At 43.6% G+C, this 16,697-nt stretch overlaps 1 protein-coding gene across 16 annotated transcripts in view; it reads left to right on the forward strand.

Annotated features, from left to right (window-relative positions):
• Positions 1-16,697, forward strand: part of LOC110257774 (uncharacterized) — a 431,217-nt gene that overhangs the window by 192,229 nt on the left and 222,291 nt on the right. For 5 of the 16 annotated variants that reach the window (XR_014834725.1, XR_014834722.1, XR_014834723.1 and 2 more), the window contains one exon: positions 5,826-7,704. The exons of 3 other annotated variants lie outside the window; for them this stretch is intronic. The gene's annotated coding sequence lies outside the window, so the exon portion shown is untranslated. Of the gene's footprint in view, positions 1-4,448; positions 4,499-4,890; positions 5,161-5,570; positions 5,647-5,825; positions 7,705-16,697 lie in introns of those variants that run through there. 8 more of the 16 variants (XR_014834729.1, XR_014834726.1, XR_014834728.1 and 5 more) reach the window with 6 other exon arrangements.

Genomic DNA, 16,697 nt, shown 5'->3' on the forward strand with positions numbered 1-16,697 from the left:
AACGTCGCATAAATACTGATGGCGTTGGTAGGGCAGCGCGCGAGCACAGTCAGGAAGGTTCCGTTGTGGAGCATGTCAGAGAGGTGACTAGAGGAACCATAAAAAGAGTGTTGGTAGAACAGGATATTAAGTTAGACGTTTTGACCCAGGCACCAAGATACAGTAGATATCCAGGTGATGCGCGAGACAGGCTTTCTTGTTTGGATTTCAGAGTAGAGAACCAATGACTGACTTCAGGCCTCTTAAACCCTTCCCCACGCCCAGGCTATTGAAAAGATCTGGTTGGTGGAGACGGGGGGAGGATGGTAAGGAAGATGTGTCCTCCAAGAGGGCCGTGCTGGGAGCTCCCTCCCCAAGGAGGGAGGCAGGGGGCTTCGCCCTCTTCATCAGGTCAGGAGATGACATGGTGTCTGACTCTCGCCGGAAAATGTAAGAGGCTGGCCAGGGCCAGCAGTAGGAGCCAGAGTGGACTACTGCTGTGTGGGAGAGCATGGCCTGGGCGAGGGTGCCCTGGGATCAGATGAGGGCCACACATGCAGACAGCTCTGCAGGCCAGTGGTCCTCTGCACTGCAGGGTCTCACAGCATCCGCCAAGTCCCAGAAGCATCCGGGAAAGAGTCACTTTTAAACACCTGCTGGTGACTTCAAGAAATATTACAAAGCCACAGTCATCAAAACAGTGTGGTACTGGTATCAAAACAGACAGACCAATGGAACAGAATAAAGAATCCGGAAATAAACCCTGACACCTATGGTCAATTAATCTTTGACAAGGGAGGCAAGAACATAAAATGGGAAAAGGAAAGTCTATTCAGCAAGCATTGCTGGGAAACCTGGACAGCTGCATGCAAAGCAATGAAACTAGAACACACCCTCACACCATGCACAAAAATAAACTCCAAATGGCTGAAAGACTTAAATATACGACAGGACACCATCAAACTCCTAGAAGAAAACATAGGCAAAACACTCTCTGACATCAACATCATGAATATTTTCTCAGGTCAGTCTCCCAAAGCAATAGAAATAAGAGCAAAAATAAACCCATGGGACCTCATCAAACTGACAAGCTTTTGCACAGCAGAGGAAACCAAAAAGAAACCAAAAAGACAACTTTCAGAATGGGAGAAAATAGTTTCAAATGAGACAACCAACAAGGGCTTAATCTCTAGAATATATAAGCAACCCAACGGCAAAAAAGCCAATCAATCAATGGAAAAATGGGCAAAAGACCTGAATAGACATATCTCCAAAGAAGATATACAGATGGCCAGCAAACACATGAAAAAATGCTCAACATCGCAGATCATAAGAGAAATGCAAATCAAAACAACCATGAGATACCACCTCACACCAGTCAGAATGGCCATCATTCATAAGTCCACAAATAACAAGTGCTGGAGGGGCTGTGGAGAAAAGGGAACCCTCCTGCACTGTTGGTGGGAATGTAAACTGGTACAACTACTATGAAGAACAGTTTGGAGATACCTTAGAAATCTATACATAGAACTTCCATATGACCCAGCAGTCCCACTCTTGGGCATCTATCCAGACAAAACTCTACTTAAAAGAGACACATGCACCCACATGTTCATTGCAGCACTATTCACAATAGCCAGGACATGGAAACAACCCAGATGTCCATCAACAGAGGATTGGATTCGGAAGGTGTGGTATATATACACAATGGAATACTACTCAGCCATACAAAAGAATGACATCATGCCATTTGCAGCAACATGGATGGAACTAGAGAATCTCATCCTGAGTGAAATGAGCCAGAAAGACAAAGACAAATACCATATGATATCACTTATAACTGGAATCTAATATCCAGCACAAATGAACATCTCCACAGAAAAGAAAATCATGGACTTGGAGAAGAGACTTGTGGCTGCCTGATGGGAGGGGGAGGGAGTGGGAGGGATCGGGAGCTTGGGCTTATCAGACACAACTTAGAATAGATTTACAAGGAGATCCTGCTGAGTAGCATTGAGAACTTTATCTAGATACTCATGTTGCAACAGAACAAAGGGTGGGGAAAAAAATGTAATGTATACATGTAAGGAACTTGATCCCCTTGCTGTACAGTGGGAAAATAAAATAAAATAAAATAAATAAATAAATAAACACCTGCTGGTGAAAAGCCACTTTACAACAGTACCAGTCAGCAAGGACCCTCCCTGTCTCCCTCACCCTTTCGTTGCTGTTGTTGTTGCTGCACCTGGTCCCGGGACTGAACCTGCATCACAGCAGAGACTCTGCATTGCTGCATTGGCAATGCTGGGGACTTAACCCACTGTGCCACAAGGGAACTCCATCCCTTATCTCTTTCATCTCCTTGCTTTGTCTCTGAACCAGTGTTGCCAGATATGGCAAATAAAAATGCAGGATGCCTAGTTAAATATGAATTTGAAATAAAGAGTGAATATTTTAATTCTGTGACTTCTGTTAGTTCCATGAATTCTGTTAGTACAACTTAATGGCTTTCATTTATTTACACAAAAGAAATAAGTCCAGAAGCATGTACACCAAACTGCTAACAGTGCCTATTTCTGGTACCATAGTAGACTTGTACTTTCAACTCTCTTCAATTTTGTTTGAATTATGATAAATATGAATCACTTTGATAATCAAAATCAATGAATATCTTTTTGAAACTTTTCACTTAGTGTTTTGTGAATGTCTTTCCATGTTAATATTCTTCTCAAAAGTGGCTTCTAATAGCTGTTTAATTAATCTCATTGTACGACTGTAGCATAAAGCATTCAAGCCTCTGATTCAGGTTGTCTCATACTTTATTAATATGAATAATATTGCAATGAAATCCTTGTAGTTTAATCTTGTGCACGTCTTTAATTATTACCCTGGGACATATTCCTAGAAATGGAATTCCTGAGCCTGAGAGTTAATATGTGCTTTTAAACTTGACAAACTTCCCTCCTGAAAAGCTGTTCATCTTCCTATACCAACTGGACCACAAGTAATTATCAATATGTCTCATTGCCTTGATGGTTTTTAGTGAAAGTGATTTATTTTTTCAAGTGTTTCTTGGATATTTGTATTTTCATTAGTCTGATGGATCTAACAATTGGATATTAAATCGATGGGTTCTGGCAGGGTTTTTCTGTGCATCGTGTTGACTTTTGTCAACTCCAGCACCCTGCAACACACATACCCACACACACAACCACTCTGTGTGTTACCCAGTCAATAAATGCTGGTCGAATGCATGAGTACAAGAATGAATTATTTAAAGAATCTGACCAAAGGAAACCGTTCTTGGTTATTTTCCTCTTGACTTTTTCATGATTTATTCACTCACTCAACAAATAGTTATGGAGTGCCTACTGTGCACGTGGCTCAATGCTCAGCCATTTAGGAATAATTTTCAATCAATAAAAATCACGAATACTCCAGGAATAGCTCAGCTATATAGCACCTTCAGAGGAATGAGCCTGTCAGTGTTGGTAAGTGTTCTAGGTACTCAGAGATTTGTACACTGATTTTAAAATTGTAAATGGATGTTGATGAAAATATTTCTACAAAGTACTATCTGTGCCTGTGCTTTTAAAAATATGGTCTCCACAGATGTAACCGTAAATGGATGGGATGCAGGGGCGCAGGAATGAGTTGGTCACTCAGCTCTGTATGTGGCAAATACGCTCTCTTCTCCATTCCCGGAAACTTTCTTGTCACTGCTTCTTACTTGGGATCTACTGTTGCCGCCCCTGGTGCCGTTATGCCTGCGTGGCCGCTCCGTCCATCCTTGCTTCTGGTTTCTGCTGTTAACGACTCTGTTTCTCCTGTCTGTTCTTCCTCCAGTGCCTCTTGGCTTTCAAGTGCGAAAATGACTGTATCTGTCTCTCTATGCTATAAATACATGGGCTATAAAATCTTCAGCTGTTAATAGTGTCACTCTCCTTTTGGGTGGCAGCCTGAATATTCAACTTGCACTTGGACTAATTCTGTCCCTTTTGGCCACGTTGTTTGATGCTGGATGCCAACGGGTAGCTTTTTCACCATCAGCATACTTTCGAGCACCTTCCTGAGGGTTCTCGAATTCCAGATGATCGACAACAGTTGGTAGTAGTGTTGGCATCATTTGAATGTGATTGTGAAGTTTGAGACAAGGGGACCCTAACCATGGATTTGGGTCCATCGACAGCTTGGTAGATTTTCCAGCTGGTTCTTCTGTCATATGGCTAATAGGATTTTCTGAAGAAAGCCATTGCTGACATTCGTGTTCTTTAGAGATTTTCTCCTCAACATGTACAGCCATCAGCCCCGCAGAGGGCTGAGAGCCTTCCCCAGACCCCATCCTGCGGCGGTGGTTTGAAGCGTCCAGGGGAGCGAATCCTAGGTCTTCTTCAGCCCAGGTTCGGAGCCCCCTTTCTGAGGCAGACAGTCCGTCTGCATTTTCTTATCAGCAAAGGGGTCCTGAACCTGGAAAGGAAGTTGTAAGGAGGAAGACAGGAAAGAACCAAAGCACTGTTGGGTAGGTCCAGACACAGCTGACGGGAGCGGGAAGTCAGACTGTTCCCCCGGAAGAAAGGCCTCCGGGTTTAGGGCCTCGGTGCCTTTTGGCCTGGGAATTCTGATAAAGGACCTCGGAGCGTGGTAGATTTTTAATAAAGTGTCTCGTTTGTGCCACCTCTGACCCCCCTCCAGGGCTGCTGTCGGGACCCGGGGGGGCAGCCGGGGAGGGGGGGGCGCGGGGGAGACAGCGGCGGGGGGGGGGGAAACCAGTCGGGGGGGCGGGGGAGACAGCGGGGGGGGGGGGAACCAGTGGGGGGGCGGGGGAGACAGCGGGGGGGGGAACCAGTTGGGGGGGCGGGGAAGACAGCGCGGGGGGGGGACCAGTGGGGGGGGCGGGGAGACAGCGGGGGGGGGCAGTGGAGGCGGCGGAAGCAGTGGGGGAGGCAGCCGGGGCGCTGCTGTGGGAGCGGCGAGGGCCGAGGGCAGGGCGGCTCCCGCCTGCGCCTGCGGGCGGCAGGGAGTGGTCGCAGGGATGCACAGGAAGTGCTTTCGGTCCACGAACGCGCCGCAGCCTCCGCCGCTGCAGAGGGACGTCTCTCCTGAGAGACGATTCCACAGCTGGCCGGCTGCCGTTTCATTGACGTGGCCGCCTGCGTGCAGTTCAGAGGGGAAAATAATGAAGTAGGTTTGGCCTCTTCCCTTTTACAGTAGCCCCCCAAGAGCACACATTTGAGGAGGGCCAAACTCTGTTTGTGAAAAGGAACCTCTGAGGGGAGATGCCGCACCTCAGACCAAAGCCCTTAATTTTGCCTCAAATTTTGGCTATACTGTTTCTATAGAGACCAAAGGGAAGCCTCGGCTCCCCCACTCAGCTATTAAAGTTTGGTGCATTGAAAACTGTCTGCATGCTGTGACACCCTTTCAGGGAGGAGAATAGGGTCTGAACTAATCCATGAAAGTTGTCATGCTCTGAACTAGTAGTCAAGCTTTTTCCTTTCAATTGAATCTAAAACTATACTGTACTTCACACTTGATTGGTCCTTCAGATGGAAGGATTCAATATCCCTGCTGGAAATCAGCTCGTCTTCTTCACACAGTGCTGTTGAACGTGGAAAGAACTTATTTCTGAGGCATAATTACCCGCTCTAACATATGAGACGTCGTAAGGTTATTTAATTTTTTTTTCCTTTTCTTAAATTTTGGTCAAACTCTTAGCATTTTAGCTAACTCTTATTTCCCCCTTTGACAAAGCTTGTTTACTGGACTGTGTCTCCATGCTTGGCTTTGCTGTTTGTCAGTAGATGTTGGGATCTATACACGCTCACCCGCCGCCTTTCTTTCCTCAGGATGATAGACAGACATACAGCATAAATGTATCGAAGACAAAAACATATCTTCTGAATGCAGCCGTCAGCGAGCCATTGAATGTCCTGTAGCAAAGGTAACGGGTCACTATTTACCGTGAAGACTGGGACGAGAACTCGAGGCATCTGAGCGGTGCTGTGCCAATTGTCTAGGGGAGAGGACGCGTTTCCTTTCCCACTCAAAGAGTGAGCTTTGTTTGTTTGCACATGTTTTAGATCAATAACTGGTAATAGTAAAGGCAGGACAAAAGCGCTAATAACCATGAGCCATCTGCAGCGCGAATCGACATTTCCCAAGTTAAACACTACAGTCTTGTGAATGAATACAGGGTATATGATTTATTTTAATTGGAAAACAAATGCCTTGATCTAGCTACGCCAAAAGGGGGCACCAGGGTATTAAAGAAGTTATCATGTTTTCGGAGGCTATAGCTGAAATTAAGTGAAGTTTGGAGAGATTTTTAGTATAATTAATATGTACACGATTTTAATAACGTGCTATTCTAAAAAGTCCGTTAGGTGGTTTCAGGATTTTCGGTAAGACAGTTTTAACATCTGAGTGGAATTTTCTATTGCTCTGGGGTGATTTCTTGGCGGTTTGAGGGTATACATGCAAACCAGGAACGTATTTTATTTGATGAAAAACAGTATAAAGAAAACCACATATATAGCTCCTTATGATTCTATCGATATTAATGCTCATGGTGTTTTTCACTGAAATTTGCTGTATTCTGTCTTTACAACAGAAGTGTGTCTCCTCTTTGTTGTCTAAGACACTTAGTAAATATGAGAGTATTTGTTTTGATGCACGTGTGTCTAGGTGGAAAATAGGCAGCCTTCTGTATTGGCTTTTCTGAGAGAAGGATGCAGAAAGTGGGGACTTGGGGGGTATGGCAAATAGTAGCTAATTTAGAGATTGAGTACCATAGCTTCCAGAATCCAAAAGGAATACATCAAGCGACTAGGAAGCGTTTTCTGGAGAGATTTTCAAAGTATACATTTTGGTTAATCCTGTGTCATTTTCGTGATTCCAGTAAAGCGGATTTAGTGGAGGAAAAGAGGGAGAGACAAAACTATTCTTAATGAGGTTGTAAATACATGCAACACAACTAGATGTGCCTCTTCTGCTTTAATGTCACTTAAAGAGTAAACACCAATTCGATTTCTAATTTTGTTAGGGATTGAGTACGCGCGCTATTTCTGTATTTCTGTTGTTTTCCTCCTCACCCTGATCCGGTCTCCGCTTCCCTCCCCCACGTGAAATAGAGACCTTTTATATGTAATCAAATCTGAACTGGTTGGTTAGCTAATAATTCCTCTTAAAAATGGAAATCAGTGGCTGCACGATCCTGTTTTCTCTATATGTCTCTACCGCTTCTAAAGATGGCTGCAATCTAAACAGAATGGGCTGTCTTTTCATAGACAGTTTCTTCTTTTTATTTTTAGCTGTCCAGTCATAGCTTCTTAAAAAAAGAGAAAATGATACATTTAGTTGAAATCATGTTTTATAGTTTAATTTTTACCCAGCCTTTGGTCTTGCTCATTTTATGCTTTGTGATAATTTATGGAATCATATATCAGGCAATGCAAGGCGATTTACAGGCTGCTATCACATCTCCATAACTTTGATGAAATATGTGACTAATTAGTATATTGTTTAACTGGGAGAATTAGATTAAAACAACAAATGTCTTTCAGGTTTATTTGAAAACATATGGATTTTATTCAACTGAAGTAAATATTCAGGTGCAATAAATTGTTATGTGTAGTGCAGGACGATAGCTGTACATTTATTTTAAAATATGGCAAAACGGAGACATTTTAATGACTTGTTTATTTGAAATAAAATGGGATTTTTGAATTTCATGTCTTTTTATGCTCAACAGCATCGTGATTTGCACGTACAGAAAGGTCCACTTAAAGGCAGGGAAGGAAAGTTACTACTGCTTTCTGTTTGTTGAGGGTCTCGCCACATGTATTATAGAGGACATTTTGGCTGGATGGTAAAGATGCAAAATAGTAATTGTTTGGTTACTAATCATTGCATCATATGACTTCTCGAAGGAATCAATAATCCTTAGTGGGACTGAAAAAGAAAAATCCTGTGTTAGGGTAATGCTTTGTAACTTGCTTACATATAAAATACTGTATAGAGATATAGATATGCATGTAAACATTTCATTTCTCTGTGCGCCCTTCAGGAGGTCCTGCCACTTTGACACAGGGTCGATATGACTGGATAAATCAGGTGTTATGCATTTTTGGAACAACAGACAACCAGACTAGCCAATATCTCTAAAAATGCAACTAATCACGATGCTGATGACTGGCGTTGTGTTGTAGCCTCAATCTGTGCTTTGAGAGGTCCTGCCTTGGGTTTCAGTATTGTTCCATTTTGGAGACATATGCATATGGTGGCGTTTGTATGAGGTCAGAACAGGCAAAATAATAAGAAGTAGGTCAGTTTTTGATCTCTGCTTTTCAGTTCTTTTTGCCCAGCGCTTCTTATGACAAGATTTCGCATTAGTAAGCCATAAAGAATTTTCTGGCTCTGGTTTTTTTCCAGAATGTCAATTTATTAATGCTTAACAGTTTGCCCATCCACATGCTCAATGGCTTATTTTCGTGATGTTTTCAAGTCACCTCGCTACAAAAGCAAATTAGTGGCCAAGTAGAGCTTATGAAAGAACCTGCAACACAGAAAGGTCTCCAAAGAAGCTATTCTCCTTTAGGAAAGCTATCTCCGGATTAAAAAAAAAAAAAAAAAAAGAATCGAAATCACAGCTGCAGGAATCTCTGATCTGTTCCCTGGCATGATGTGTTCATTGAAAACTCTGTATAGAGGGTTTCACATTAGATAGGTCATTTCTTTTTACAGATCGATTTGCCTACACAGGGACAATCTGTGGGCGTTTTCTATCACAAATTTTATTTTATTTTTCCCGATACTCCAGCTCAATTTCTGTCTGTGGAGTGAAAGGGACATTCTGGCCTCTTTGATTATAAAGACAGGAAAGAAGTATAGAAAAACTGATGGAATTAAGGGGGGAAAGAGTATTCAAAGCAAGTCATCACAAAGCCAAATTTTCTTTTCAAATGGCACCTTGATTCTGCCTTATTGTAAAACCACACAGTCCACACAAGAATCTTACCAAAAAGAGCTAATTTTAGAGACTGAAAAAATATGTATCTGGCCTAAATTCTTGGCAGCACCTTCTAAAAGTTGGTTTTTGATATTTGAGGCAGTAAACTACTTGCTCAGAAGAAAATTTGACCCCACAGAAAGCATATGGAGCTACAAGATTTTTCTTTAAAAGAGACAAGTGGAATAGTGGAGGTAAAAGTCGAGGACTGATTTGACTTGTCACTTGGCAGAGCCGTGATCTCTAAATTCACAATGGACTTTCCAGCTTAACGGGCCTTAATGCGGCTGGTTATTAGAAAGTGCAGTGTTATTTGTTAGTGTTGCTGGAGTGATGTGATTAGGAGTGGGATGACCGGAATGGCATTAAGGAAGTGTTCCAAACTTCACAATTTAAACCATTTCCCCGAACTGATGTGGAGACAATACCAATCTCTCTATTTATAAAACTGAGTTCTCTCAGTTGGAATAGTGAGAACAAAAGTGCTCATCTGTAGTTCTGGGAAAGGCCAATTATGCCCTCTGCATCCGACAGGCTCTAATCTGATTCTAAATAATTGCCAAGTCAGATGCACGTGAATGTAGTTTCATTTTTTACTCAAAACTCACTAAGCCAGTGTTTATGTCACGTGGAGTCGGGTGCATCTGCAGTAGGTTTTACCGGTGTAGAAATGCTCCACCTCAACTTACCCAAACGCGGAGAGACCTGTAGGGTCGGTTTGGAACCATTGGGGCAGTTCTGAATTAAATGAGCTGGAGGATGTCAGGAGTCCCACCTTTGCACTTAAAAGGAAAAAACCCTTTTCTTAATCACTTTCACATTTTCAGTCTCATTAGATTCCTTATCACAGTCTGGGGAAATAGATATTTAACCCCATTTACCAGGTGAGAAAACCGAGGCCCAGAGGAGAAGTCCCGAGATTTTGACTAAGTCATGTGGCTGGTTAGCAGCGACACCCCAGGCGGCGTGACTTTGTTAAAGCAAGCAGGGTCTGTGGCAGCCTGCTGACCTCGTCAGAGGGCTTGTAGAGGAGTCTCATTTGGCCCTTGCATGGTGTGAAAAAGACTTTTTCCTTTTCTTTTTCTTTTTTTTTTTTTCTTTTTTGGGCCTCACCTGGGGCCTATGGAGGTTCCTAGGCTCGGGGTCCAATCGGAGCTGCAGCTGCCAGCCTACACCACAGCCACAACAACGCAGGCTCTGAGCCACGTCTGCGACCTACACCACAGGTCACAGCAACGCCAGATCCTTAACCTACTGAGCGAGGCCAGGGATCGAACCTGCATCCTCATGGATACTAGTTGGATTCGTTTCCACTGCGTCATGATGGGAACGCCCCTAAAAAGATGTTTTAAAATTAATTGCTGACATTTAAACATTGAGAGAGATTTCATTAGGATTTTTGAACAAGAAATGTGAACAAAAATCAGGGTTTCTGGATTTGGGGGTGGAGGACCATTTCTCCAAGGCCAGCCCTCCCTGGGACTGAGCCGTGGCTGCCGCCGCCCCGCAGCACCTATCTTCCCCACCTGGGCAGTCTCCGCCAGGCCCGCCTGGTTGCTTGTCTAGGTTCTGTGGATATTTGAGCTCTGACCGCCCCCCCCAACCATAAACCATTGATTAGCAGCCTCTCTTGAGTATGAGGTCCCATTTTAAACTGAGAAAAAAAAAAAAAATGGCAAGGCTTGGTTTCGATCTCTGTCTTCCCCAGCAGGCAGAGCAATCTTCCAGGCCGGTATGGAGTGTCCTTCCTCTTGGGCGTCTCCCAGCACAGAGTGCTCTTGGGACATTGTGACATAGAGATATCGCCGTGCTGACCTGTAGAAAAGTTCTATAAATTGGGTTTTGAGAAGGGAATCAAGTCCATTACACTTGAGAATTGCAAATGCTACTCGTAATTGAACAAAAACTCAAACACATGCATTTTGAGCATTTGATCTGGAGGCTACCTCCGCAAGATCCCAAACAACTCTATGGATGAAATGCATGATTGAGATGATGCTCTGTATTTGTGGAGATGTTTATGGTTGTGTAGACACGACCTCTATGGACTGACTACTCCAACCTGGGCCAGTTACTCAGAGTATGGGGCAGTCACCTGAGGTACCTGCTTCCTTGTGACTGTGGCCTAAAATTGCCATTTTCAATTTTCCAGGATTTTCCCTTAGAAGTAGTTGAATAATGTAAAGATGCCGGTCAGCACATGCAATGTCTGTGTTTTGAAGGTGGAGGGGGTGGGGTCGTAGGATGTCTTTGTGTACGGCCACCTTTCCCCTCTGCACTTTTCCAGCAGTTATGGTCTATGCTGTGCCTGAGGGAGTCACAGAATGAGAGGAAGTCACCGGGCGTCACAGTGTGGATACAAAATGGCAGCCCAGAGAGACTTGCCCAAGGTGTCTGGCTCCCGGTGTGTGGATTCTGTGTGTCCTCACTAGATGACAGAGCTCCTTGAGGTCAACGAGTGGGCATTAGTCATCTTCGTGCCCTTCACAGCACGGAGTATAGTGTGTCTTGCGGGTAGTGGATGCCGAGTCAATGTGAGTTCTCATGTAAGCCACGATGTTTTCAGATGACTCGGGATACAAAGGCCATGATGGTTCCCTTGGCAGCCTCTCGTTGTAAAACGAGAGACCCCAGTACAGCTGCACACTAGGATTTTCAAGTGAGCCAAGCATTTGGTGGCAAATAAAATGGCCACTGAAGGCATGCTTTGAAAAGGATTTGATTCTATTTTTTAAGAGCTTTTTTAGAGGAGTATAGGGGACAGAAAATTGTGTGTTTTTTTCTTTTATTAGTGATCCAATAGAGAGTCCTTTAAAAAAAATACTACACACAACATTTGAAGGCTCCAAACTGATCTGACTCATTAGATTTAATGAAATCCAGGAGAAAGTACTTCCTGAATCCTGAGGCCTTTCATATTATCCTTTACCTAATTCTTTACAAGTGATTTTTCAGCTAGTAAGTGCCAGAAATAGGCCCATCTGCAGAAAGTGAGCACATTTTCCTCCACAATATGACAATGCTATCTGACAGCTATTAGAACTTGAAATTCAGGGGCTTGTAAAGTAATTCTTCAAGTGGAGCTCGTTTCCAATAAAAGCATTCAGTGTTCTTTTTTTTTTTTTTCCACTTCATTGAAATTCATTTAAAATTTCTCTTCCATGGAAACACTTTGGTGTTTCTATAATCATTATGTATGTGCTTTCTGGTTTTATACTTGTAAAAACAATTGGCTGTAATGCCATAAGTTCTTTTTAGAATTTAATATTGAGACAACAGAAAATACGGCACATATAAATGTTGTTGTGTTTTTTAAAGAGTATTTAAAAACCCTTCCATTTTTAGTCTGCATCACATTTGGGTTTTGGAGGTTCCTTCTCCAAATTCTGTTTCCAGTAGGAGTTGCTGAGACATGCTGAGAACAGCGGCTCAGTGTTAAGGCATACATACACCCATTGGCTGACTTCCAAAATGGCAGCCATCACAGAATCCAGAAGGTTCTTTTTCTTTCCAAAGGAAGTATCACTCTATCTCTGGCCAAAATAAATTGGGTTCCAGCCCTAGCCACTTCCAATTAGTGAGAACTTCAGAAGTTACTTAGCCTTTCTAGGCCTCATCTATAAAATGAAAGGTCATCATAGGGACCAAACGCATAGGTATATTATGAACATTAAATAGGCTAATGCAGACAGGACAACCGGCAGTCGAGTGAGCCAGACGAACGCCTCAGAATCGCTCTGTTGCTGGATCTCCGGGAGGGCGCAAGGCCTGGTCCTGTGCCTCCTGGAGCGAATTTCTCCTGCCATGACCATGGCTGGGACCCGGGGCCCTCAAAAGGAAAAACGCCAACCGAGGACTGAGGGCCATGGATCTTGGATGGAGGATCCAGGTGTATTTACTTTTTTCTTAGGCCAGATCATACATTTTCACCACAGCTAAGAGGCATCCACAAAAGGGACGGATGAGAGAATACGGTAATGCAGTATATGTCCATTAAAAACAACAACAGGGTAGTATTTAAAATAATCATATTGGGAGTTCCCACTGTGGCACAATAGGATGGATGGGTATCAGGCGTCTCCACAGCTCCAGGGCACAGATCCTGATCCCCTGCCTGGTATAGTGGGTTAAAAGGATCCAGTGTTGCCACAGCTGCAGCTCAGATCTGATCCCTGGCCTGGGAACTCCATGTGCCATGGGTGTGGCCAATAAATACATACGTACATACCTAAATAAATAAATAAATGTATTGATGTATTTATTTTTAAAAAGCAACATTGTCACCACCGGGGTGCGGGTGTGGGAAAATGAAAAATAATAATAAATAAATAAATAGGCTAATGCAGAAAAAGTGCTTTGCCCAGTGCCCAGCACAACAAATAGCATTTTAAAATTATTAGTATCAGTAGTCATGTTTGATGGCTAGCTCAGCCCTGAGTGGTATTCGGAGCTCTGGTTCAGAAAGTCAGGAAGAAAAGGAACTGGCTTTTGTGGCTGGTGCTATAAAAAGATACAAGACTTTAAAAGTACAGTCAGCCGATAGCTCTCCCCTCATCCCTGGAGAAGTGGCAGGAGATGAGCAGGACTGCACAAAACCACCCTTGATTGCTGCAAAACTAGCCTAAATAGCTTCAGTTTACAGCTGCTGGAACCCACGGGATGGTGAGCTTCAGCAACCCCTGGCCTGACCAGACCCCTCTCACTCCCTTGAAACTCATTATCTTTAAGGCAGCAAGGAGATGGTATTCCTCCTGTACCCATGAAGCTATCAGACAGTCAACATAAATTGTTTCTGGGAAGAGATTACCTTGGGAACCTAAAGGGCAGTCTTTGGCTGGATGTATGTGTAACCATTTGTCATTTTCTAAGTACCCTTAAAGACCAGGGAAACAGTTCACCCTCAGGAACTGCAGAGCACTTCAGGATCTTTTCCTTTCCAAAAACAGAAGTTGGTTTAGAGTTTTAGAAAAGTCTTTATTTGTCAGCCAGTCTGTGTGAGGATGATTTTAGATTTGGAAAATTCATGTTGCAATTGAAAGTGGCTTTGGTCTGTCTGGGCATTCTGTCTCCCTGTCCTCATCTTGATGACCTCTCTACCTACTTGTCACTTCAAATGGAAACTGGCACCTCTAGGCCTCAGACTGTAGATTAGTCACTGGGTGTGCCTTGTGTCTAGTGTCGGGGAAACGAGGGACATGTCAAGGAGGAGAACTAAAAACCTAACAGCCATTTATTAGGCATTTACCTTCAACCAGGTACTGCAGTGACTGGTTTTCATGAGTTCTTACTTCATGACCCTCCAAAGCTGCATGTTGTGGGAACTATTATCTTCATTTTGCAGATGAGAAAACCGAAGCTCAGAGAGGTTAAGTGATTTTCCCAAAAGTCGTATGGCTGGTAAGTGATAGAAATGGAGAGTCAGTACCAGGTTAGTTGCACTCTCGTTCTCATGCTTTTAACCCCTGTGCCATATTCTTCTTTTGATAGCACAAAGATATTGGGTCCCCTTCCCCCGACTTCTCATGAAGTCAATTCAGTTTTGATCTCTCATCTTTGTCTCAGAAGACTTGACCTCACTTCCCTTGGTTGAGTGAAAAGGGGAAAAAGTGGTGAAAACTTGAGGCTAGACGCCTTGTCCAAGACAGACCAAGCAAATCCTCTTTACCCTGCTTGACTGGCTTCAAGATGAGATTTTACAGAGAAAGAAATTTAGCTCCTAATCCTGCTCTGTCACTCACTAACCATGAGACTCTAAGTCTCTCTGACCCACAGTCTGCTCTTCTGTAAAATGGGATAACTGCTACTTCATAAGGTGAGAGGACTACATTAGACACTGCATGTAAGAGAGATCATGGGGATACTGCTTAGAGCCCAAACTACAGCACCAGAACCCCAGCTTCCCAGCTTTCCCAGTTGTCTGCCCTAAGGCACTTTGCACAAGCTCACGTAGCCTCATCTGTAAAATGGGGGTAATAATGGCATCTACTTCATAGGATCGCTGTGAGGACTAAGTGTGTTAGTATCTGTAAAGCCTTTAGACAGAGTCCGGCCCATAATAAATATTCCATAATTTTGCTATTATGCAAGGTACTTGACACCAAAAATGGACACTTCTATTGTCATGGCGTTGGCCACCAGTCCCACTTGCCTTCAGAAATGATCCCAGCGCTCACACAATTCTTAAGAACTCCTTAAACGGAGGGCTCTTTCAGATTATAAATCCCAAACAACTTGCTGTAGTTTTCTGCAGGTAGGGAGCCATGGCCCTTATGCCCAGTTACAGCCTATCATTGTGCCTGGGCAGAGGGAGGCAGAGGAGAGACTGGGGAATCCATATCCCCAGGATTTGGGTATGTGCTGGGGCAGAGGGACAGGGAAGAAGATACTCAAAGTCAGCCTGGAGGAACTTACTCTGGAATTGTGATTTCCTGTGTACAAGCTTTCCAGAATCAGGAACTGTCACACGTCTCCTTCCTCTTGGGTCTCTTCCAGGTCCTGGAGAGATGTTCCAGTTCCCCTGAGGTGCAAGATGGGGAACACAGAAGGGTTTAAATGATGTGTAACTCCACCCCAGATTAGATTACCTGTGCAGGAGTAGAGTGGAGAGGAGTGCTGAGGGTGACAGGGGCAGCTTTTCATTCTGGCGAAGAAACCTCCCAGAGGGATGCTGTGTGGTTCATGGTTATGTCAGACTGCTGTTGCACAGTGTTAATGTGGCTGGGTGCTGCATAAGGACAGAGGCTGTGTCAGTTTCACCACCATACAGCTAGCCCAGGGCTTAGTGTACAGTGGGAAGGCTCGGAAAGGCTGAGGAACCTGGGAGGAGGGGATGGTTTGCAGGGGTACCACCAGGGCATATGCATTTCTCCTTCTCCTAAGAGAGAGGTGTCACTAAGTCCCTGCATCCTTTGGTTACCTCTGCACAAACTTGGACAAAAATCTTTCCCCAAATCTCCTTTCTTTCCTGCCATATAAAGACAATTTAGGGCCATCACTGTTTCTCCTCGATTCGGGTTACATTTTTTTTTTTAGTTCTTTTCTTCCTACAGAACCTTGATTGCGGCTGGGTATAGCGTTTATGTAAATTTCAAGTGCCACTCCTATTTGTCTCTGGATTAACCTAATGGTTTATGTTAATCTCAATCAGGTCTGCCACTCAGACCTCTTATCCCCTTCACCTTTCACCTAATTGCTAGGAGCCAATTTCCCTCAAGGACCTGGCTGTAGAAGCCCAGTCTATTTGCTCATCCTCCTCATTCATTCTTTCCTTCACTGTTGAATATCTATACCATTTGATTGTTCATAGAAGCAGTGAGTGGATGATTTCGTGTGTTCCTGACACATGATAACTATGTGCAACTATCATGAAACTAATTGCTTCCAGAAAGGTCTGTATGCACGGACGCATGCAATAACATGACAGACCTTGCAAACACAATGTTGAGTGGAAGAAACCTGACACAAAAGAGAAAATACTGTCATGCTGCAAGATTCCATTTACATAAAGTTCAAAACCAGGGAAAATTAAACTGTGTAATCTTGAGGGGCAGCTACTGACTGGGGGTGGGTGGGAGGGGCTTCTGGAATGCCGGCCAAGTTGTATTTCTTTATCTGGGTGCTGGTTACAAGAATATATTCCATTTTTGAAAATTCATCAAACTGAACACATGATTTGTGTACATTTCTGTATGTAGGTTATACTTCAATGACA

The sequence above is a fragment of the Sus scrofa genome, chromosome X (assembly GCF_054392235.1).
Source record: "Sus scrofa isolate SSC_HxYL_T2T_F1_AM1 chromosome X, Sscrofa_HxYL_maternal_Yorkshire_Landrace_v2.0, whole genome shotgun sequence".
Taxonomy (NCBI): Eukaryota; Metazoa; Chordata; class Mammalia; order Artiodactyla; family Suidae; genus Sus; species Sus scrofa.